This window comes from Anolis carolinensis, chromosome 1 (genome assembly GCF_035594765.1).
Source record: "Anolis carolinensis isolate JA03-04 chromosome 1, rAnoCar3.1.pri, whole genome shotgun sequence".
NCBI lineage: Eukaryota > Metazoa > Chordata > Lepidosauria > Squamata > Dactyloidae > Anolis > Anolis carolinensis.
The window spans coordinates 311,669,207-311,692,427 of NC_085841.1; the positions used below are offsets into that span (position 1 = coordinate 311,669,207).

General features: G+C 40.1%; 1 long non-coding RNA gene across 1 annotated transcript; it reads left to right on the forward strand.

Annotated features, from left to right (window-relative positions):
- Positions 1-10,125: 10,125 nt before the first annotated feature.
- On the forward strand, positions 10,126-14,391 carry LOC107982601 (uncharacterized). Its single transcript, XR_001730067.2, has 3 exons — positions 10,126-10,696; positions 11,425-11,702; positions 13,036-14,391. It is a non-coding gene; the product is annotated as an uncharacterized LOC107982601 (long non-coding RNA).
- Positions 14,392-23,221: the final 8,830 nt, after the last annotated feature.

Consider the following 23,221-nt stretch of genomic DNA (forward strand, 5'->3'; position numbering starts at 1 on the left):
TCAGCATCCATCTCCCCATCTGAATCTTCCTCAGAAGATCCCCCATATAGCTCTCTAAGTCGCTTCCTGCGCAACTCCTCCAGTGAACCCTCATCACGAGGGGTTTTTCTTCCTCTTCGAATTCCATCCCCATCAACCATAATCCCCGAAGGCGCAGTCACAACAGTAACTATGTTGCCCTGGTATTGAAACCCTTGTGGGCCACATGAAATGGCATGACAGGCCAGGTATGGCCTGCGGGTCTTGCGTTAGATGTGATCTAAATGAACAGCATCCAGAAATTGAAAATTACAGTAATTTGCATAATATGCACATTAGATGCCTGGATTTAATAAACCGGAATAAGGCAGTGCTAATTATACAGGAATAAGGCAGTGCTAATTATACAGAATGTATTCATATGTAGTCCCTTTCTCCTTTTCCTGTTCCTTATATTTGAGTCATGTCAGTAATTTTTCCCTCTATGAGTAAAAATGAAGATTAAAGAGTTTGCACATTAACAGAAATTAAAGTATCTGAAATTCTTGCATAGTGGGTCAAATGATAGTTTCAGTCAAACATGAATAACACCTACCAAGCATTAAGCCAGCCTTATTGTGATTGCTATATGTGTGTTGTATAAAGTGTTGCTGAATAAATATGATCCAATTTCATTTACCGTTCTGGCACCTAACGCCCTAATATGAATATTCATGTCTTTCCTGTATATTCTTTTGAAATATAAAGGTGACTGGTATCATTTCTTCTAGAAATAAGGAAACAGCTACATTACACTCCCATCCATCTAAAGCACAGCATAACACTGGTAGCTCTTTTCAAATAAATGGGAAAAGCCACAAGACAACTCCCAATCACCACACAACCAATCAGTAGGAGGAACATATCTCCAACCCCCACCTCTAAAACAAATGGGATATGGGATAATTTCACCATCTGTTTCCTCCCAGTCCAAAAATATTTGGTCAACACATCCTGAAAAGCCCCCACCTCAATTTTTTTCCTTCCCAGAACATTGTTCATTGGTGCTCCCAGAATGTTCAGAAGGTTCTGAAGTAGTTGCAATCACCTGGGCTCTTCATCTCATATTGTTCAAAATGTGTAAATGTTGTGAAAATGCAGAAATGTTGTACAAAATTACATGCATAGTAATTGCAAAGGGGACATTATCTTCTGAAACTTGCAATAATGCAGTCGGGCATCACCCCTGGATTTCCACAGGTCCTTTCAACCATGTTAATCTCAATGTGTTTATTTAATTTGCCTGTTTCTTTGCCAATGTATTTCATTGACCACTTTCTAATAGCTATCCTTGATCTGCGAGTAATGGCGGACCAACTTGTTCCCCTCGCGACACACAATTGTCATTGCATTGACAGGAACAAAGTCCCTGGTAGAAATGATGAGCAATCAAGAAAAACTATTGGTTTTGTTATTCCTGGGACCTCAAAAAAGACCCCAAAATTCATGCCCAAGGAAAGATCTTGCTGGCTAAGTCTAAGGTGACCTTTCACCCAGAAACCCATTTTGCTTAATATCAACAGTCAACCTGAATCTTCAAGCCTGAATCTATAGCCTGAATCTACAGACAAGCTTGAATCTACAAGTTGCACAAGCACATACACTCACCCACATTTACCTGGGATATAGGGCAATGTAGATTCAACCCTAGATTCCTCACTTTGCACAATACCCTAACATGGACTACAATGGACATGGGCCCCGTGGGTGCTTGGCCCACCCTAATGGGTCACTCATGATACAAAAGACAAACCCATAATCATCAGGGACCTGATGGCCCTGCTTTGTTCGTCTCAAGATAGAGACAATGTGATTCACTCAGAAAACTATGAATTCTTTTGTCTCACTGGCCATCCCATTGTCAGCCATAGGAGAGCAGAAATCTGCATTGGAGGCGGAGAACACTCCCGAATTGGCTGGCAGGTGCTGCAGTCCTGCCTCACAAGATGGGGCTCTGCCAATCAGTGTAACGCTGGCCCCAGTTTGGTGTGAGCGAGAAAAATAAAATACCATTCTGTATAAAAATGTATGTTTTACTTGTACCAAGCCTTTCAGCTTCTGTGAGTGGCTTACCACTGACTACCATCCTTTCAGGCCAGATTGAATAAAGTACTTCAGTGGCTTCTGCTTAAACTGGTGAGACTTCTTTGATTGGGTTTTAACTTTAAGCCTTCCCAGGCACGGATTCAGTTTCTGAATTCTGGATCTCACTCTCTGTGAACTGCCCTAAATTGCTCGATAACATTATGACCTATTTAATTAGGCTTCTTGCTGCTGAGAAAACTTAAAAGGAGGGAAATGTTTGGTGGGATGAGCTAGGACAGTGGGTTAACAATACCACACACCTAGGCCACCCCAGGTGAAAGACACCATAGCTGGCCTGACGATAATTCCTGGCTATAGGGTTACTCCCAGGCTAGCTACAAACTGGAAAGAGAATCAAAATGTGCAAACCCTCAACCACACAGCCCCTTATAAGGGGAAGTATTTCAAGACCTGCCTCAAGCACAGTCAATTTTCTCAACCCCCAATTGCATGAATCCAAGAGGCCGTTCAAAATTGTATCCTTCATCAAAATGTGCTCACCGGATCAAATATCCTCCCCCATCAGTCATAGATAGGGGTCAAGCATCTGCTTAGCCCTTATCCCCCCCAAGGCTTAATAGATCCATAATTCCCTTTTGTAAATCACCAAGAAATGTCTCGTTGCCAATTTCAGACAAATGAATGCCATCCTTGCAGAGCATCTCAGGTTTATGGTAGGTAATTTCATGGTGCAGGATGTAGTAACCTAGGCCACTTTGTAGGTCACACTTCCCCTCCTTATTGACAGTTGTGTGCAATAACTATATGACAGAAATTACCTATCTGAGCCAAAGCTAATAAGAGCTGACCACATTAACTTAGGCCCCTTCTACACTGCCATATAATTCAGTTCAAAGCAGATAATCTGGGTTTATATGGTATTGTAGAAGGGGCCTTAGTATCAGGCCAAATGCTCTATATTTGGCAAAAATAAAAAAATGTTCTGGTTAATAAGGCTTTCCCTTTGAGCAATCCCCATTCATTTTCACCCAAGTGAGAATATGGGGAGGGGACCAGAATGGTGCTGAAACAATAACACTATGTAACAAAATTTGAAAAAAAAAAAGTGTTCCTGGCTTGAAAGTGTTATTTCCTGTTTAATTGTGCGCCATTTACTTTGAAAGTAGTTGTTATACTCCAGAATCTTTGCTTTTGTGACTGCCACAATTGTGTTGAATTAATTGAGATTCTATGAAGTATTCAGAGAATGCAAGATGTCTTTGTTTTTGCAGGTTAATTAACTTTTTTCCATGTTTTTATGATAGAACCAATTAGGAAATAACATTTATAACCCAGGAACAAAAACCATATTACATAATGTCATGGGAGAAGACCATGTCAACATAAACCCCTTTTATCTAGCCATTCGATTGTAACGAGGTTACTCAGGCCAAACTGACATCCAAAATAGCTCTGGTGCAGGGCCGGTTCATCATGGAGGCCGTTGAAACCGTTGCTTCGGGCACAGCTCTTGGGGGGGGGGGGCGCTCTCTAGGCAGTGGCGGCGGTGGCGACCATTGGGTCACTTGCCGCAGAATGAGGAAGTCCCCGCTCTTCTTGCGAGATTTCTGCAAAATCTCATGAAATATCACAAGGTTTCTGTGAGATTTCGCGAAATATCATGAGATTTCTGCGAGATTTCATGAAATCTTGCGAGAAAGCGAGGCCTTCCTGGAGGCCTTCATAGTTCCGCAGCTGAAGAGTGCGCCGCCACCGCCACCAGTATGTTGGGGGGTATAATTTCGGGGGGGGGGGGCTAGGTTTGCTCTGGTGAGCCTGTTTTTTGGCCCAGTAGATACAGTATGCTTCAGAAAAGGACTCACCAACACCCATGCAGGACAGGCTGTGGCGCAGCTGGCTAGTAACCAGCTGCTATAAATCACTACTGATCGAAAGGTCATGAGTTCGAAGCCCGGGTCGGGTTAAGCCTCCGACCATTTTTTTAAAAAAAGCCCCGGCTTGCTGTTGACCTAGCAGCCCCGAAAGACAGTTGCATCTGTCAAGTAGGGAAAATTTAGGTACGCTTTATGCGGGAGGCTAATTTAACTAATCTACAACACCATAAAACTGCTCACGAGGAAAAGAAGAGGAAGAACAGCCACCAATGGACGGTGAAGCAACAGCTCCCCCTGTGGCCGGAATCGTGAAGCTGGAAAGATGTTAAAAATGCCTCTGTGTCTGTCTAAAACTGAATGTTGTTTGTCTGTTGGCATTGAATGTTTGCCATATATGTGTTCATTGTAATCCGCCCTGAGTCCCCTTCGGGGAGAAAAGGGCAGAATATAAATACTGTAAATAAATAAATAAAGATAAAGTGGGATCTGTAAAAAAGAGTGGTAATGTTAAAACATGGAAAAGGGACAAATATAGTTATGGAAAGCTGATAACCTCTAGTGACTCATGGATTTGATGGTTTAGTGGTGAAATCCTAAGACCACTGCTGTTGACACAATACCAGTCCTAAAGAAATGAGTCCCAAACTTCAAATCCATCATTGAGCCGAATGTGCCTCCTCCTTGTGGCCAGTGAGGTTAGAAACTGTCCTTTCCCCTTCCTAAGGAGGGCAGAAAGCCAGTCTCCCCCAATATCCATTTTGCTCCATAGGGAGAAACCATATTCATTACCATCCTGAGCAGAAGGACAGCTTCAGCCATACTTTCAGTTGACTCTTCATTTTTTTCTTCTTCTGGCAAGATACTCCTTTAGCCAAATATGAATATGCAGTGGTTAACATGAGAATTTGCATTGGTAAAATTGATTAGATGCTAAAGAAATTAACATTCCTATCCCCTTCCCTTTTGCATTCTGTTTATAGCTCTGCAATCAAAGAAGGTTAAGCCAAATGGATAACAAGCCACTGGATAACAAGCTCCAGAGATGTCCTTCCCATGAAAGCTTTGGTGAGTTATTCCCAGGATCCTATTCAGTTTCTGTTTCTTTTATTTTATAAGTGACTGGTGGTTTCTTCTAAGTTCTTTATAAACATGTTTAATTGCACAAAGGAGTAATTTCAGGCTCTTGCATTGCTGGAGGGTTGGCTTCATCCATTCACTGGCTATACTAACTAAATTTGAAAGGAGTTAATGAGAGGTTTGAAATGAGATCTGTCCTTTAAAATAATGTGAAAATCTAGGACAAAAGAGTGTGTACAATTGATGAGCAAAGGTGCCTGACAACTAAAGCTTTGCAGGAACTAGTTCCAAAACTAATTCCTTTCCTTAGTAAATAAGGGATAACTATGTTGCATTCTGAAAGCTCTATACAGGTTACACCACTCCTTTATGGTGAAATTAACTTTTAGTTTCTTTTTAGTTACAGTAGTAACTAAATGATGGAAGTGGAATATCATACGTTTCAAGTGTTGTGAGAAACCAGCTTCCTAATTTTTTAAAGTACAGTAGAGTGTCACTTATCCAAGCTAAATGGGCCGGCAGAAGCTTGGATAAGCGAATATCTTGGATAATAAGGAGGGATTAAGGAAAAGCCTTTTAAACATCATATTAGGTTATGATTTTACAAATTAAGCACCAAAACATCATGTTATATAACAAATTTGAAAGAAAAAGTAGTTCAATACGCAGTAATGTTATGTTGTAATTACTGTATTTACGAATTTAGCACCAAAATATCACAATATATTGAAAACATTGACTACAAAAATGGCTTGGATAATCCAGAGGCTTGGATAAGTGAGACTCTACTGTAACTATATTCGTAATTTTTGAGAAACTAGAAATTAAATAGTAAAGTTTTAAGAATTTCCACCACAAAAGCAATGAAGTATTTTAGAGAGCTCTGGAACTATAGCCCAAATCCATTTGCTAAATTCACCCAGAGTAAGCCCACTGAAGTAATAAATTTAACTACTAAGTTCAACCATTGATTCTGTGATCTACTCTATTTTTTGACTAGTAACTGGGTTTTTACTATGATTATAATTAGTTTAAAAAACAACTTTCTGAGTCCTTTCAGATTGTTCTATTTCATAAGGTCAAAAGTGCAGACATATCAATTTTTCGAACTTAGGGGGAAAATATTTCTGCTTTACACTGTCCTCCCTCAGACTCTCTTTTCTAGAGGTTTTATCCAAATTGGAAAGCTTCCCTTTCCTCTTATTTACATGACAAAATCAAACACAAACAGAAACTCAATTAATTTCTTGATCAAGACTGTTCTTCAAGGTTACACAGGATCTGGATACTAAAAAGATCAGAACCTTATTAATCTTCCCATAATGCTCTCAGAAAATCAATGAAGGTCTCTATAGGGTGAAGCAAGTGGCATATACATACTTATTTGATCCCGGGTTAATATAGTTTGTTCATTTAAAAGCAATGAAGAAGAACTGAAACAGATTTTTTACTTCCAAACTATAGCTCCACCTAGCTCATTACTGTCAACACCACAGGTAGGAACATTTGGTCCTTCAGGTGTTTTGAAATCCAACATCTGTAGTACCTTACCATTTGCCATGTTGGGTGGGGTTGATTAGAGTGATAAATCAAAACATCTGGAAGGCTAAGGGTCATCCACCTACATCTACAATGAATGGCTGCAACTCTCCATACTTTCAGATATGCATCTTTTCAGCCTTGGTTGCCAGAAATTCATCTCTGGATGTTTTACATGCAAGTCCTGTGTTCTTTCATCCTTCCTTTTCAATTACCTATTTCACAATACCATATGAGGCTAAATTAATTTTAAAAGGTGTGATATGGGCGTGACATACCTAAATGTTGAAAGCCATTTCCTGATTTTAGGATATCTCTTTAACAGTGTCACAAGAAATACCTAGCCATAGCCGTCATGGTTTTTAGAACGTGATTGAGAGCTGGGATATATAACAACATTTTTAAAACTTTCAATTGATAAACATTAGCATACAAGTGACAATACAAGTGCAAACGTCCTCATCTCATCTTACCATCTATTAGACCATGGCTTCCTAATTTTTACCACTCATAACTGCTTTCTGCCCAAGAAATTTTTTATGTGATCTCAAATATATCAAAATATAAAATTGATATAAAATCAAACATTAATGATAATAAATCAGAATTTGTAAGACTTGCTAAACAGGCTGATTTTTTGAAGAATCCACTGTAAACACTGAATGCTGCTGCTAATGGATTTGTGTAAATGGATGGCATTCAGAAACCTTTTATTGTTTTCATTTTTGTGACCCCAACATTGAGCAAAAGGGACCCCATTTGGAATCGGAACCTACTATGTGTTAGAAGAAGTGTGTTAGGATAACTGCAGAAATTGATATAGACCAGTGATTCCCAAAGTGGGCACTACCGCCCCCTGGTGGGCACTGCAGCGATCCAGGGGGGCGGTGATGGCCACAGGTGCATTTGCCATAGGCATTAATACATATACCTTTCTGTTTAATTGCTATTAACATTTTAAAAAATCCATGGGGCGCTGAGTAATATTTTTTCTGGAAAGGGGGCGGTAGGCCAAATAAGTTTGGGAACCACTGATATAGGCCATAGACTTTGCAAATGTCTACAGCTGTCAAACTCTTGTCTTATATGGATCATACGTCTTTAATTTGGTGTTTTCAGCTAAACCAAAAGTAATCTGGGTTTTTAACTGTAAACAAGGTCTTACATCAAAGCAGAAGACTAAAAGACATTCCTTAATAATTGTAACAATCTGAAGGGGGTTCTGTACAGCAATTGTAATTAGCCTAATACAGTTCTAGAAATCCAGTGAAGATGTGTTCTAACTTGCATCTGATTGTTTGGGGGGTGGGGGTAAGACCTATTTTACACCTACAATGTGTTTGCAATGTTGGCCTTGCACTATCATCAGTAATCATGAAATGGCTACTGAGCATGCTCAGTTATTGTTTGTGTGGAATAGGGAGCAGGGGGGCTTATGTTGTTTTTGGAATTGCTGTGGATGTTCTTCATAGAACTATAGAATTATAGAGTTGGAAAAGACCATAAGAACCATCTAACTATTTTAGGATTACCCACCTGGTACAGAGATACCTCATTGCAAAGGGCTAATTTTGGTGGCATATGCCGGTTATGCCCTAGGTCAGCATGGAGCCCACTGGCTCCCATTGGTGGGGCTCCATGGGTGATGTAGGGCAGAGCTCAGAAGGCTTTCGGTGTTGCAATAGGAAGCAATTGGGGGCGGGGAGCCACACAGTCAATGCTTCCCCCATGGGATCACCTAAATCAGGTGGGACATGGAGCACCAGGTTCCCCATACCTCAACAATGAGTGGCAATTCCAACCATATGAAAAGGTCAATAGACTCACACTGGAGGACTAAAGGCCCTTTCAGACAGGCCCTGTATCCCAGGATTTGATCCCAAGTTTTCTATTTATCTCAGATTATCTGGCAGTGTGGACTCATATAATGCAGTTTAAACAGAAAACCTGGGGTCAGTTCCTGGGATGTAGGGCATTGTCTGGAAGGGCCCTAAGCGATACATATAGAGAATATATTAATCAAATCTGTGAAAGTGAAACTTGTGAATATAGAGGGCCAGATGTAAATGAACATCTGTGTATGTGCCTATGTGTACAGTATATCTATTGATATGTATTGCTAACAGGGCCGTAGCCAGGAAAAAATTTCGGGGGGGGGGGGGGTTGAAAATTTGGGGGGGGGGGGTTAAAACCTTGCAAACACCCCTCCCCGCTACAAACCTGTCAATATCTGCTTGAGATAGTGCCTGGAGGGACTCTTAATGTTTTCTGTCTCATAGACTTAGCATGGGGATTTGGTTAACCAGTTAAAATTCATGAGTAAACCAGGTTTTTTTTATAACCTGAAAAATTTCAGGGGGGGGGGGGTTGAACCCCTAAAACCGCCCCCTCTCTACAGGCCTGATTGCTAATAAGGTATTAACAACATTTGTTATTTAAAAAATCCATTGAGCAATTGGTTTCAGGAATCCAGCTATGGTTAATTACTTTTAAAATCTTTCAACAATGCAGTAGTGGGAAATAATGCAACCAGGAACACTAATGTTTGTTTTGCAATTAATTTTTTTGTATCTTGAGAAAAGCTGTTAACATTAGGATACCTTGGAAGTTTCTCATAGGATTGCAAAATTGAAACTTATGTAAGAGTATATAGCAACAACAACTAATGACAAAATACTTGGTTGAAGACAAGAAAAATGAATTCCAAATTAATTTAGAAAGCTGTGCTTGCCTCCAATTTTTCAAAAACTGTGAAATGTGGTTCAATATTTGAAATGTTCTTAAAGGGGCATAGTGGTTCAAAGCAGATGGAAGGTATACTTCAAATAAAAGGTCATCTGAATATTATGCAGCACATTTCTTCAAAAAAGCTGCACAAAAATATATTAGTTCATAAATTTAAAGAGGAACACATTTAATCAAAACGTATTTGCAATTTCAAAATGTGCTATCTACTATCATGTTTTTTTCCAATGGGCCATAAGAGTTCACAGGCCTGTGAGCCTACATACCTACAATGCTGAAATAAGGTGGTGGCACCTAAATTATGTAAACTGCCACCTGCATTATTTATGTACACCTCCTTCAGAACTCTGTTTCTATCTGATGACACACTGGAGAAACAATTGACCGAGCGTCTGAAGACTTCGGAGAGTAGTGTGTTGGCACTCAACTGGAAAAGGTTTTTACAGTCTTATTTGCATTGATGGCAGGTGAAGTTGGCTTTCTGGGCCAGGTGACCCCATCCAAGAGTGTCTAGACATGCAACCTCTTTTTTTTTTAAAGCCCTTATTATACTGTGAAATTACCTTCCCCATTTCGGCACATGTTGCACCTTGCCTGGGTTCTATGAATTAGTCTCCAGTGTTAATATTTTATGTTTTATGTTGATTTTAACGATTGTTTTTACTGTAATTGATGTTTTTATTGGATAACTGTTTTATTGCTGTGTTTTGATATTTGATTGTTTTATCGAGCAAGGCCCCATGTAAGCCGCCCCGAGTCCCTTCGGGGAGATGGGGCGGGGTATAAAAATTAAGTTATTATTATTATTATTATTATTATTATTATTATTATTATTATCATTATTATTTGAATCAGTTAATTGCCATCAAGTCAACTTGGACTCATGAATGAGAGACTTCCAAGTCTCCTAATCATCCATAGCCCTATTTGCAAATTCAAGGCTGTGGCTCCCTTGATTGAGTCTATCCATCTGGAATGCAGTCTTACTCTTTTCCTATTGCATCTTACCTTGCAAAGCATTGTTGTATTTTCTAGTGAGTCATGTCTTCCCATCAGGTGTCAAAATTATGGCAGTCTCAGTTTAGTCATCTTGGCTTTTAGAGAGACTCCAACTAGACTTGTTCTAGGACCCATTCATTTCTCTTTTTAGCAATCCACAGTATTTCAGGATTTGTCTCTAGCACATTTCAAATGAATCAATTTTCTTCCTGACAGCTTTATTTACTATCCAGCTTTAACAATTACAAAGAAATGGGAAATGTGATGGCATAGATAATCCTAACTTTAGTATTATTTGCACTTCAGGATCTTGTCTAGTTCCTTCATAGCTGCCCTTCAAACCCTAGTCTTCTGATTTCTTGCCTGCAGCCTCCATTCTGATTAATGACTGAGACAAGGTATGGAAATTCTTCAATTATTTCCATGTTTTCATTATTAGTTTAAAATTACATAAATAATCTGTGGTCATTATTTTTTTTTGGGGGGGGGCTTTTTGGGGGTTAGCTGTAATCCACCTTTTGTACTTTCTTCCTTGACTTTCTTTAGTAATTGATCCAAGTCTTCTACTTTCTGCTAGTAATACTGCATGATGCTATCTGATCTGATGTGTGCTTTATTCAAAGGTTTGTAGCTTGGAATTATAACTAATGACTCTTTATTGTCATGTATAAGCTTAGAAATGTTAGTAAAAATACTGGTTCAATCTATGGGTCAATACTGTACCTTAACTCTTATCAAAATAGGAACCATCCATTCTGAGAGGAATGGAAAAAGGCAAGACCTTTATTCAGCATGGGAAACCCCAAAGGAAATATTGACTCCATATAGCAATGGTTCTCAACCTGTGGGTCCCCAGGTGTTTTGGCCTACGACTCCCAGAAATCCCAGCCAGTAGTAGTAGTATAAGGATTACTGATCAAAAGGACTTCTGATCAAGATAGCATTCTGATCAATTTCACTTCTTATCTACTCACTTTATCCTCTGCTTTGTTAGATCCAGATTGTTACATCCACACTTGTATAGGCATTCCTTGGTTAACTAAGCCTCTGACAAAGAAGCTCCTTTTTGCAGAAATGTTTTTATGCCTGCTCATTGCTCATGTTTTTCTTTTGTCCTGTTATCTAGATGGGGGATTTTTAGCAGCACTGGAATGATGGTGAAGAAGACGTGGAGAAACACTTTTGGGGCTAGATTGCAGCGATACGTCTACAGCAGGGATTCCCAAACTAAGGCCCACAAGCCAAATGCAACCCTCCAAGATCATTTTACCCAGTCTCTGCTTTAAACCTTTGAGTTAGGGTCATCCTAAGTCTGAAACAACTTGAAGGAATATCACAAGAATCCTAATTAACTTGACTATCTCATCAGCCAAAAGCAGGCCAACAATTCCCATTGAAATACTGGTAAGTTTAAGTTGGTTGAAATTGTTCAATCATTTTAAATATTATATTGTTCTTTCATGGTTTTTGTATACAAATTAGATATCTGCAGTGTGCATAGGAATTTTTTCAAATGACAGTCCGGCCCCCTGACAGTCTGAGGGACTGGCCCTCAGCTTTAAACTGGCCCTCAGCTTTAAAAGTTTGAGGATTACAGTAAAGTGTAATCCTACTCTTGCTATACAAGAAAAAGAGAAACTGCCTTAAGAATCCCTTACTGAGCATGCATGGACAGCAAAAGAGATGGAAAAGGCAAAATCAAGTTAAACTGTGGGCACTTCCAGACATAAGTAAAATGTGGGCAAAAACAGCTAAAACCATTTTCACCTGCGATGTAGTTCTCACCCCCTCCCACAACTCTGGGAATTTCCTCCTGGGGTGGCTACATGACTTCCCAGAACAACCAAAGGTCGACTCAGGAGGGCATCCAGACACCCTCCATTCCCTCCCCCAAACCTTACCCCACTGGCTTGCCAAGAGAGCTGTGGAGTCACATCAGAATAACACTGGAGGAGGCAGTGGCAGGAAGAGTGTCATTCTCACACTACTTCACAGCTCTCCGGAGAGGCCCTCCATGTCTGTCAAGCCTGTGAAGTAAGTTTCGGAGGAGGGAATGGGCCACCAGACCTCTCCTCAGGGCTTTTGGAAGCCTGAAGAAGTGAGATGGCTGAAGGGACTCACCATCGAGTAGTCCCAAGAGTCAGTCCACATAGGGCCCTCACCAGTTAAGAGGCGTTTTAAAAATCTGAAATAAACCAAGTACATTTGGTTTATTCTGAGTTTTAATAGATTGGCCTGAAACATCATCTGCACACCATAGAAAAATCTGTATTTTAGTGCTGTGTAGAAAGGTTCTGCCTTACTTCCCAAGCAAGTTTAAAAAGCATAATATAAAAAGCCCACCAAAATGAAAATTATAAGAAAGGTATAAGAAAGGTAGACATTGTTAAAAGGGGGGAGGGATCAAGTCTTGGTGCCATTTGGAAGACAAGCTCTGATGGAGTGTAGGAATTTCAAAATGTTTATTTACTTATTCAAGGCTTGCCTGACCTGATTGTTTCATATCACATGTGTATATTGATAATTTCAAATCAAAAGTTGGTCAAAATATGGCCAACTTCTGTTCATTTTGTGTCCCTATTTATTCCATGTTACTTCTGCCTCTGGTAGCCCTTTTTTTGTTAAAGAAGTATAACCCAGGAACACATTGACTGCCTTAACTGAGGCATACCTGTACTTTTGACTAGAATCAAGCATGTTTTTAAAGTGACTAAGTACTTCTTAATTGGTCTTAAAGGCAGCAAAAAGGGAACCTGTTAAGAAGAAAAGTGAACCTCAGAAAAAATGCAAGCTTCGTTCTGACAAGACTGAAAAATTAGAATAAGAAGACAATTTGCATTTTTTAAAACAGTGACTAGAGATCTGAAAAGTGTCAAGGTATCTATTGCCATTCTTTTAAATATGCCAACAGCAAAACGGTTGCTGTAGAGGGCAGTATTTCAGTACCAGAAGATAGTGCCCTAAGCATTGCAAAAAAGAAAGAAAGAAAGACCAAACAGAAGAGAATAAATATATCAGGAAACCAATCCTGACCCTGTAACAAGCATGTTCTATAGGCAAAATTACTTCATGGCCACATGTGGTTCTACTGGGCCAGCTTCTGATCCGGGGAGGGGATGGAGGTAGGCAAATCCTTTTTTAGGGGCTGAGGGGGGATTTATTTCCACTGTTTTTTCTGCCACGGGAGGTCTTTTTGATGAACACGAAGCAAACATAAGTTAAGTTCTGGGTAACCTCTTATAAAAATGGCCTCTACTGAACTTAAAATGGCATGGGCAGAAAAAAAACATTTGGGGGGGGGAGATGGCATTTGGGGGAGCAAATAGTTTGCATTTTTGTGTAGTGTGTTTATGATCCTCCACCATCTCCTGGGAGGCCCACAAATAGCCTCATGTTATCTGACAGTGGTCTATTTTACTATCTGCCAACAACACCTTGACCAACTTCATGTGTTCAAAATACTATTTGAAACTGGAACATCGTTCTTCTATTATTTCACTGGCTAACTGAGATGCAAGAAAAGAGAGATTAGTGAAGTGCCACTTGCATTTATAAATATTCAAAGATTTTTTTTCTTTTGTTTCATCTTTTGTGGCCAAGGACCTCATCACATTGATCAGGAGCAGTGGGAGATTTGCCAGCATCTGTGGCAAATCTGTGGGGAAGTGGGGCAATCCTGATGACCTGTGCCCTGCCTCGCCCACAGTGATGTTACCCTATTACTCATGGGGAAGTGTCGACACATGACTTCCCCTCACACTGGCCCCATTGTTCTCTATGGACCACAGGAAGCCCCCTATGTTCTGGGCAAAGTGTTGATTAACAGAGCCCTGCCAGAAATTAGTGTGTATCGTGTGATGGGCAGCATGGGGCTCTGTCAATCAGCTGTGCTGCAAGCATCCTACGCTGCTGGCAGAAGTTATGTTCCATGAATGTTTTAAATGCTGCTACATGTTCTTCAGATCAGATTTCCAGTCTACTGCATAATTGTTGATATTTTAATTATTTCTTATTTCCTGTATTTCCTGTTTGTGGAAATTCTAATGCATCCAAATGCTAAATTCCAAGACATAAAAATAGAGGGTTTCTTTCTTCCCCTTTGACAGATCTTACTGGAGGTTTGTGGATTAACGTGAGATGCAATGGGTATGCCACTATCCCGACTGGAAGCACTGCACTGTATCCTTTTTTCCTTTTTGTTTTTCTTTTCTTTTTTCTTTCTTTCTTTTGTTTTATTTTTGTCCTTATATTCTCTTTTTTTCAACGCAAATGTTTCTTTACAACATATGGGAAGGCATTCCCCCTCCTTTACTAAGAATAGTTTTTAAAACTTAACATGTTTGCAAATGTTATTACATAGAATCTTAGAGGTAACCATTCTTAAAGAGAAAAATGGTTCTTGTTAACCTAAAGAAACAGAAAACTGATATTGCTCTTTTGCAGGAGAACAAGTGGCAATTCTTCAAAAGCAAAATAATGTTGTCATTTACATGAGTGTTCCACTTTCAGTGATTCAAATCACTCTAGACACAGAAGATCGCAACCTTATATGTTAAAACCTCAAATATGACAATAAATGTATATGCCACAAATTTGGATTTTCCTAATATCTTTCATGATCAAGTTGACTAGCATTACCTTTGACTCTATATGACAATTAGATAGGGAGGAGAATGTTAATGATATTCATTATCCCATTTTAGATGGGAAACGTCATGATGCAAATTAAATTGTGTGTTCTGATGCTATAATTAAAAGACACACACCTGAACTAGGATTGGTAGATGTCTGCTGCCACCCTTTTTTGATATTTGGACATAAAAACTGTTTTTGCCTGGATAAAAAAAAGACTCATGCAGGCATAATAAGGTAAATTACACAAGCAGATATCACTAACACAATGCCAGTGATTGCATGTTCTTTTGAGTTATCTTATTGTATATCACTCGAGTTTATTTTCAGAACGTTATGCACATGGGTTGCTGTGAGTTTTCCAGGCTGTATGGCTATGTTCCAGAAGCACTCTCTCCTGAGAATACTTCTGGAACATGCATTGGAATGGTTTCACCCATATCTATGGTAGGCATCCTTGGAGGTTGTGAGGTCTTTTGGAGAAGAAGAACTAAACAAGTCCCTGGACCACCTCAACAGCATCCACCCAAACATCCAACGTCAGGAGAGAATATTTCTAGAACATGGTCATACAGCCCAGAAAACTCACAGTAACCCAGTGATTTCGACCATGAAAGCCTTCAATAACATGCTGTGGTTTAAAGTGTTTAGATTTATTTTAATTTGTCAAATTGTTTAAGATATTTCTGTCTTTTTATTTTTGGTTGTTTTACACTTTTAAACTTGTTAATATCTGTGTTTCTTGTACATCACCCTCAGATCTCAAAATATAAGGTAGGATAGAAATATTTTAATAAATAATGAATAAATAAAATTAACACTCTAATTAGGGCATTTATATGAGGACATTACTGCCTCATTTTTTTTTTTTAAAAAGACACAACTGTCATTTTCTGAAGATGGGTTTTCCAGATTTGAGTTGATATTATAAGACATACTTCCTGACTCATACAAATAACTGGCAAATACGACCAGATTCTATTCCCTTTCTTGACCTACCTTACAATTAACCTAGTTAATTTTAACTGGATTACTATAGGTTCACCTGCCAGAGGAAGAAAGGGATAATGCCTGCTGCAATTTCTGTTATTAGACTAGTACAGGCAGTCCCTAGTTGCAAACATCTGACTCAAAAATAATTCATAAGACCTGAGATAGGACAACAGGTACTGCGAGAAATCTGCCCTCTGGAAGGGAAATTTACTCCTGAAAGAGTTCTTAGGGGGAAAACGTGTCTCCACTGAAGCTTTTTTTTTACCATTCCTTGTTTCCACAACAAGACAATTTTTTCAAAATCCAATGATTACAGGGACAGAAGGTGAGGTGAAATCTTCTGAAGAGGGGCAAAAACCGCAAACCAAACACCATAGGGTGTTAATCCTTCCCTATGCTGTCCAATGCTAAATATATATATATATATTTGGCCAGAGTTAAACTTTAAAAATGCACCTGTGTTGACTTACAAACAAATTTAATAAGAACAAACCTACTGAACCTATCTTGTCTGTATCTTAGGGACTGTCTGTATATGATTTCTTGTCAATTACAATTTCATCTATATGGAACGGCCCTGGATCATGATTTGGATTGTGTGATTTTAATTGATATTTTAATAATGGATGCTTTTAACTGCTTGGATTTTATTGTATTTGCTTATTTTATAATATGTAAATGTATGGCATCAAATTGTTACCTGCGTCATCTTCGGGTGAGAAGGGCACAGTACAAATGCGGCAAATAAATATATAGTCATGCCAAACTATCTTTATGGGATAATCCAAATTTGAAGGATATAAAATAATCCTTTTTATAGAAAAATAGGTTGATTGTGGAATTATACTTTACATAATCTTAATATTGCAGTGTGCTTATCATCTGTCCTTTTGTACACAGTGGCAGAATTAGAATCATAGAATAGTAGAGTTGGAAGAGACCTCATGGGCCATCCAGTCCAACCCCCTGCCAAGTAGCAGGAAATCACGTTCAAAGCACCCCCGACAGATGGCCATCCAGCCTCTGCTTAAAAGCCTCCAAAAAAGGAGCCTCCACCACAGTCCGGGGCAGAGAGTTCCACTGCTGAACAGCTTTCACAGTCAGGAAGTTCTTCCTAATGTTCAGGTGGAATCTCCTTTCCTGTAGTTTGAAGCCATTGTTCCGTGTCCTAGTCTGCAGGGCAACAGAAAACAAGCTTGCTCCCTCCTCCCTATGACTACCCTTCACGTATTTGTACATGGCTATCATGTCTCCTCTCAGCCTTCTCTTCTGCAGGCTAAACATGCCCAGTTCTTTAAGCCGCTCCTCATAGGGCTTGTTCTCCAGACCTTTGATCATTTTAGTTGCCCTCCTCTGGACGCTTTCCAGCTTGTCAACATCTCCCTTCAACTGTGGTGCCCAGAATTGGATGCAGTATTCCAGGTGTGGTCTGACCAAGGCAGAATAGAGGGGTAGCATGACTTCCCTGGATCTAGATGCTATACCCCTATTTATGCAGGCCAGAATCCCATTGACTTTTTTAGCAGCCGCATCACATTGTTGGCTCATGTTTAACTTGTTGTCCACGAGGATTCCAAGGTCTTTTTCACGCGTACTGCTGTCGACCCAGGCGTCCCCCATTCTGTATCTTTGCATTCCATTTTTTTCTGCCAAAGTGAAGTATCTTGCATTTGTCCCTGTTGAACTTCATTTTGTTATTTTCGGCCCATCTCTCTAGTCTGTCAAGATCATTTTGAATTGCAGTGTCTTTTGATGTCGTTATGTTGACTATCTTCCTGATGTTTTGGAAAAGTTAATTGGAAACAACAAAATTAGATAATAAGTCTTTGTTGGAGAGGGGTAATTTTAATGTTAATTAGAACTGAGTGAAATAAAGAGTTAGATTATCATCTACAAATTATAGTAGAAATCTGTTGTAGTTTTCAGATTTAATACTATAGTTTAACGAAACTGATTTTTCAACTATATTGGACAACATTACTTCAACTGAATGCTCAAGATGTAATAAAGATAATGCTTCCTTGTTGCATGTGATGTGCTCAGTGGTGGCTTCTTCCTGCTAGAGATACGACAGCATATTCATTTTGCAACAGAAAAATCATATTCTTTTTTAGATGCATGTGAACTTTGAAATTACAGTTTATATATTCCTTAGCTGAAATGCTTGGAACCAGAAGTGTTTGGGATTTTAATTTTTTTGGATTTTGGTGTACAGTACTTGTATTTGTATATATGTACATAATGATATACCTTGGAGATAAGACCCATGTCAAAACACCAAATCTATTTATGTCTCATATACACCTCATACACATAGCCTGAGCGTAATTTTATATAATAGTTTAATAACTTGTGCATGACAAAAAAAGGTATACATAGAACCATCAGAAAGCTGTTATTATCTCAGTCACCCACATTGACACTTTTGAATTTTGGGTTTTTGGATAGGGAGTGCTCAGCTTATATATTTTTGGAGTTTCGAATTTAAATTATGCTCAGCATGGTTGCATTTTTTTTTTTGCACTGGTTAAAAGACTATCAGTGTTTTACTTGTCAGAAGATCTTAATGGTTTAGCTACACATGAACATGCATGCTACAGATGTCATCTTTAAGAAAATGAATATATGGTTAGCTTAAATCAGTATATATGTCATAGCTTGTCAGGACCCAGGCTGCAGAGCACCAATAACCAAACACAGAGGCCAGAATCTATCTAATATCTTTATTGTAGAAATATATAAAGTTAATAAAAGCAAGTGTAGAAAATAGTCCAGAAGTAGACCATTCAGGAAAGGTCAAAATTAGTCCAAAGAAACAATGTCCAATATGAAATATTAAGGTCCAAAGTTGTAATCCAGTAACCGAAACACTCACTTTGCCAAGCAAAGTGAGGGGAGATGACAAGGTCCTTTAGTCCATGAAACTTAAGCAAGGTTAGGAAGCAGAACTTGATTCTTGGAACACTAGGCTTATTTCAAGGCAACAAGAAACGAGGAGCAAGAACAGGATCCGTGGTAAATTCGTGGCGAGGTCCGGGAAGCAAGGCAAGGTCCGTGGAGCAAGACAAGGTCCTGGGAAGCAAGGCGAGGCTGGAAACGGGAACAAAGGGCTTGGACGCGGGAGTAGCGTAGTCCACACACAACCTACTCCCGAAGCTGACGAATTGACTCCGCAAGATTCCTACGTGGGCAAAACACCTAAATAGGGTCTCGTTTCCCCGCCAAAGAACAATTCTCTGGGGAACCAGAACCGAAAGCCATTCTCTGTGTCCAGATGCATGACTCCCTAAAGTTTCCCATGGGAAGCAGGCTTAATCATCTGAATGCCTGGCAGCAATCCTAGCGCTCCTGCGAGAAGCCTCCTGAGCGCCTTTCTGTTGTTTATAATAATCGCGGCGAGAAAATGGGGGAGATTTCGGCTCAAGGCTTGTTTGGCAGACTTCTGGAAGGCAAGTCTCCTGCAGGTGCAAGGGCTCCAATTCTGGCTGGAAAAGCTCCAATTCTGGCTGAAACGGTGGGAAACCGAAGTTTTCCTCTTCATCTGTCACAACAGTGTTAGGAACGGGACTACATGGCCCATGAGTCATCACATAGCTCTTGTTCATATCCTGTGTACTTTCCCCGTCTTCTTGTTCTGTTATCTTTAAAAACCCAATAAAATCTTTTTGAAACAAAGAAGACTTTTCATTGAAAAGTGCCAGAAAAAGCTTTCAATTGGATCTATGTAAGAAATATTTGCCACAGATAGTCCCCGAGTAACAAACATCTGACTTACAAATTACTCATAGTTAAGAACAGGAGTGAGACAACAGGAAGTGAGATAAATCTTCCTCAAGGAAAGGATATTCACTCTTGAAAGGGTTTTCATGGGCGAAAGGTATCACCAATCCTTGTTTTCACAACATGATAAATTTTTTGAAATCTAATTATCACAGGAACAGAAAGTGAGCTGACATCTTCTGAACAGGGGCATAGACAGCAAAACAAACACTTTTGATGTTGTTTATTCATTAAGTTGCTTCTGACTCTTCGTGACTTCATGGACCAGCCCACGCCAGAGCTCCCTGTCGGCCGTCACTCTTCCTTTTTCCTTCCATTCCCCCCAGCATCATTATCTTCTCCAAGCTTTCCTGTCTTTTCATTATGTGGCCAAAGTACTTCATCTTTTCCTCTAATATCCTTCCCCCCAGTGAGCAGTCGCACATTATTTCCTGGAGGATGGACTGATTGGATCTTCTTGCGGTCCAAGGCACTCTCGGGATTTTCCTCCACCACCAAAGTTCAAAAGCTTCTATTTTCCTTTGCCTTGCCTTCCTTATGGTCCAGCTCTCTCATCCACAGGTTACTATGGAAAATACTATTGCTTTATCTATGTGGACCTTCGTTGCGAGTGTGATGTCTCTATTCTTCACTATTTTATCAAGATTGGTCATTGCTGTCCTCCCAAGAAGTAAACATCTTCTGGTTTCCTGGCTGCAGTCTGCACCTGCAGTAATCTTCACACTTAGAAATATAAAATCTGTCACTGTCTCCATGTTTTCTCCCTTTATTTGCCAGTTATCAATCAGTCTGGTTGCATATGGTTAACTGCAACCCAGCTTTTGCACTTTCTTCTTTCACCTTGTTTATAACACTCCTCAGCTCCTCCTCGCTTTCAGCCATAAAAGTAGTATCATCTGCATATCTAAGGTTGTTAATGTTTCTTCCAGCAATTTTAACTCCAGCCTTGGATTCATCAAGCCCCGCATGTCGCATGATGTGTTCTGCATACAAAGTTAACATTACATAGGTGCTAACCCTTTCCTGTGTTATCGAGAGGGGGGGGGGGCTGGAGTTACAGTTTAAAATATACCTGTTCCTACTTACAAACAAATTCAACTTAAGAATAAACCTATAGAACCTATCTTGTTCATAACTTGGGGACTGCCTGTACATTGGCTCACCTGAATAAATACTGTATTTCATCACACAATTGTTGCCATTACATTATAGTGGCACCCGCTTTTGAGGAAGGCAAAATAGGTATTTTGCCTTTCTCCATGTAATGGTCGCACTCTTAATTCCCCTGCCTAGGCCAGTGAATTAAGGGTGCGACTGCTCTTTTGACACTATGGGACTTGATTCAGCTGGGAGCCGGGTCAAGCACAACAGTGCCAAGGAAAAGGGCCAGGTAGATGGGGGAGTGAGTTTACCCACCCGCCCGCCCACTTGTCCCCTTTGCAGTTACAGAGCCTTGCCTTGTTTTGGCAAGTTTGAGTTTCCCAGCCTCAGCTACAAGTGCAGCTTGAAAGGGAGAGGCTGTGACTGAGTGAACTTGCCTGCCCCCAGTTTTTGCTTAGGCAATCCCTTGTAGTTCGAGGATGATTGTCTCCCATCTCTGGTGTCTTGGGGGTATGCCCGTAGGTGGCTGAAGAGAGCTATTCTTGATCTGCATGTTCTCCCGCAGTGAGGACATCGGTTTCCAGGTGGAAGGCGGTCCTGGTCAGGGTTGGCTTGACAGGCCTTCCTCTTGGCACGTTTCTCCCTTAAGCCCTCCATTCGTGCCTCTTCAAACTCCGCAGCACTGCCGGTCACAGCTGACCTCCAATTAGAGCGCTCAAGGGCCAGGGCTTCCCAGATCTCAGTGTCTATGCCACAGTTTTTAAGGTTGGCTTTAAGCCCATCTTTAAATCTCTTTTCCTGCCCACCAACATTACGTTTCCTGTTCTTGAGTTCGGAGTAGAGTAACTGCTTTGGGAGACAGTGATCGGGCATTCAGACAAGATGGCCAGTCCAGCGGAGTTGATGGCGTAGGATCATCGCTTCAATGCTGGTGGTCTTTGCTTCCTCAAGCACGCTGACATTTGTCCGCCTGTCTTCCCAAGAGATTTGCAGGATTTTTCTGAGGCAACGCTGATGTCTGTACCTTCCAAGCTACAGAGGATCCACAGCTCAGAGGGGAGAAGTGGATCTCTCCTCCCCAGCTATGCTTTGAGTGTGCAGCTGTGCAGGCAGCTATCCACTCACACGGCTTCACCCTCAAAGAGACTATTATGCGGTGAACTCTCCCCCAAATCAAAGTGGCTTTTTTTCACCACATACTAGTTACCATCACATATTCGTTGCACTCCCTTCCCCACACCTCCAATGGGGGGAGTGTAATTATTATGTACTGAAATACAGTAGATCACAGCTAGGGACAGTTAGTTCTCCCCCAACCAGGCAGTGATCTAAATCCTGTGGCCTGTTTTCTCTATGCAGGTACCTTCCCTCCTTTAACCAGTTGCTCATGCACATAACCTGAGGCTGACCTGTGGCTATTTACACCAGAACAATAGAACCCTAATGAGAGAGCAAGCAAGCTTCCACCCAATGCAAACAAACAAACAAAAAAGACCATAACCTTAGCTCTCTGAGATTGGAGAAGCTTGTCCCAAGAGACACAAGTTCACTTTGTATTCTATCTTTCTTCCCACACCCACACAAACACCCTGTTTGTCTCTCTTGTTCATCTTGCAATTTGACTAGTTTCTATACACCATCTTGAGTTCGCTCTGATGTTCCTTAGCCACATGAGTTCTGGTTTTTACCTGTGAAATATTGGAGGGCCTGAATTTAGTTCCAGAAGGTATAGTTATGGTTACCAATTTGTATGACAATAAAAAGGGACTACATACGTTAATCGAGAATGAGACACTCAGTAGCTATGTATCATTATGTCACCCTCAATATCATCATCCTGTCAGTACTGAATTTGTGTGATTGTATGTGGGCATCAAATCATTGCCGGTTGTGAGGCTGTCCTGAGTCCCCCTTCGGGGGTGGGAAGGGCAGGGTATAAGTATGGGAATTAATTAATTAATTAATTAATACTAATTAATAGAGAAGAAGAGGGTGTTATTGTCACCTATTTTGCTTGCGAAGTTTGGCCATTCATAGAAAATATCCTGAGCTTGAAAGACTTTTGGAATTATGCAATATTGCCACCACATAATTGTCATCCCTCCCCTTTTGAGGGGAATCCCAAAATGTTTTTTTCCTTTCCTTGCCCGATAGGCACAGGTAGTTTTAGACAAAACAAACATGGAACTTTCCCTTTCTCTTTCACTCTCAAAGATAGTTTAAACAAACAGAGTTCTCTCTCCCTCCTATTCGTCTTGGAGATAAGATAGTTTTAAAACAAAAACAAAACCCAGAAACCATCAAACACAAGGTACCAATTTTATTTCATTGTGTACTAGTTCCACACTCCTTATTTCTAATAAAAGGTGAAAAGTGTGATTATCATGAGATGAAATATGGTGTTGTGAAGAAGATGC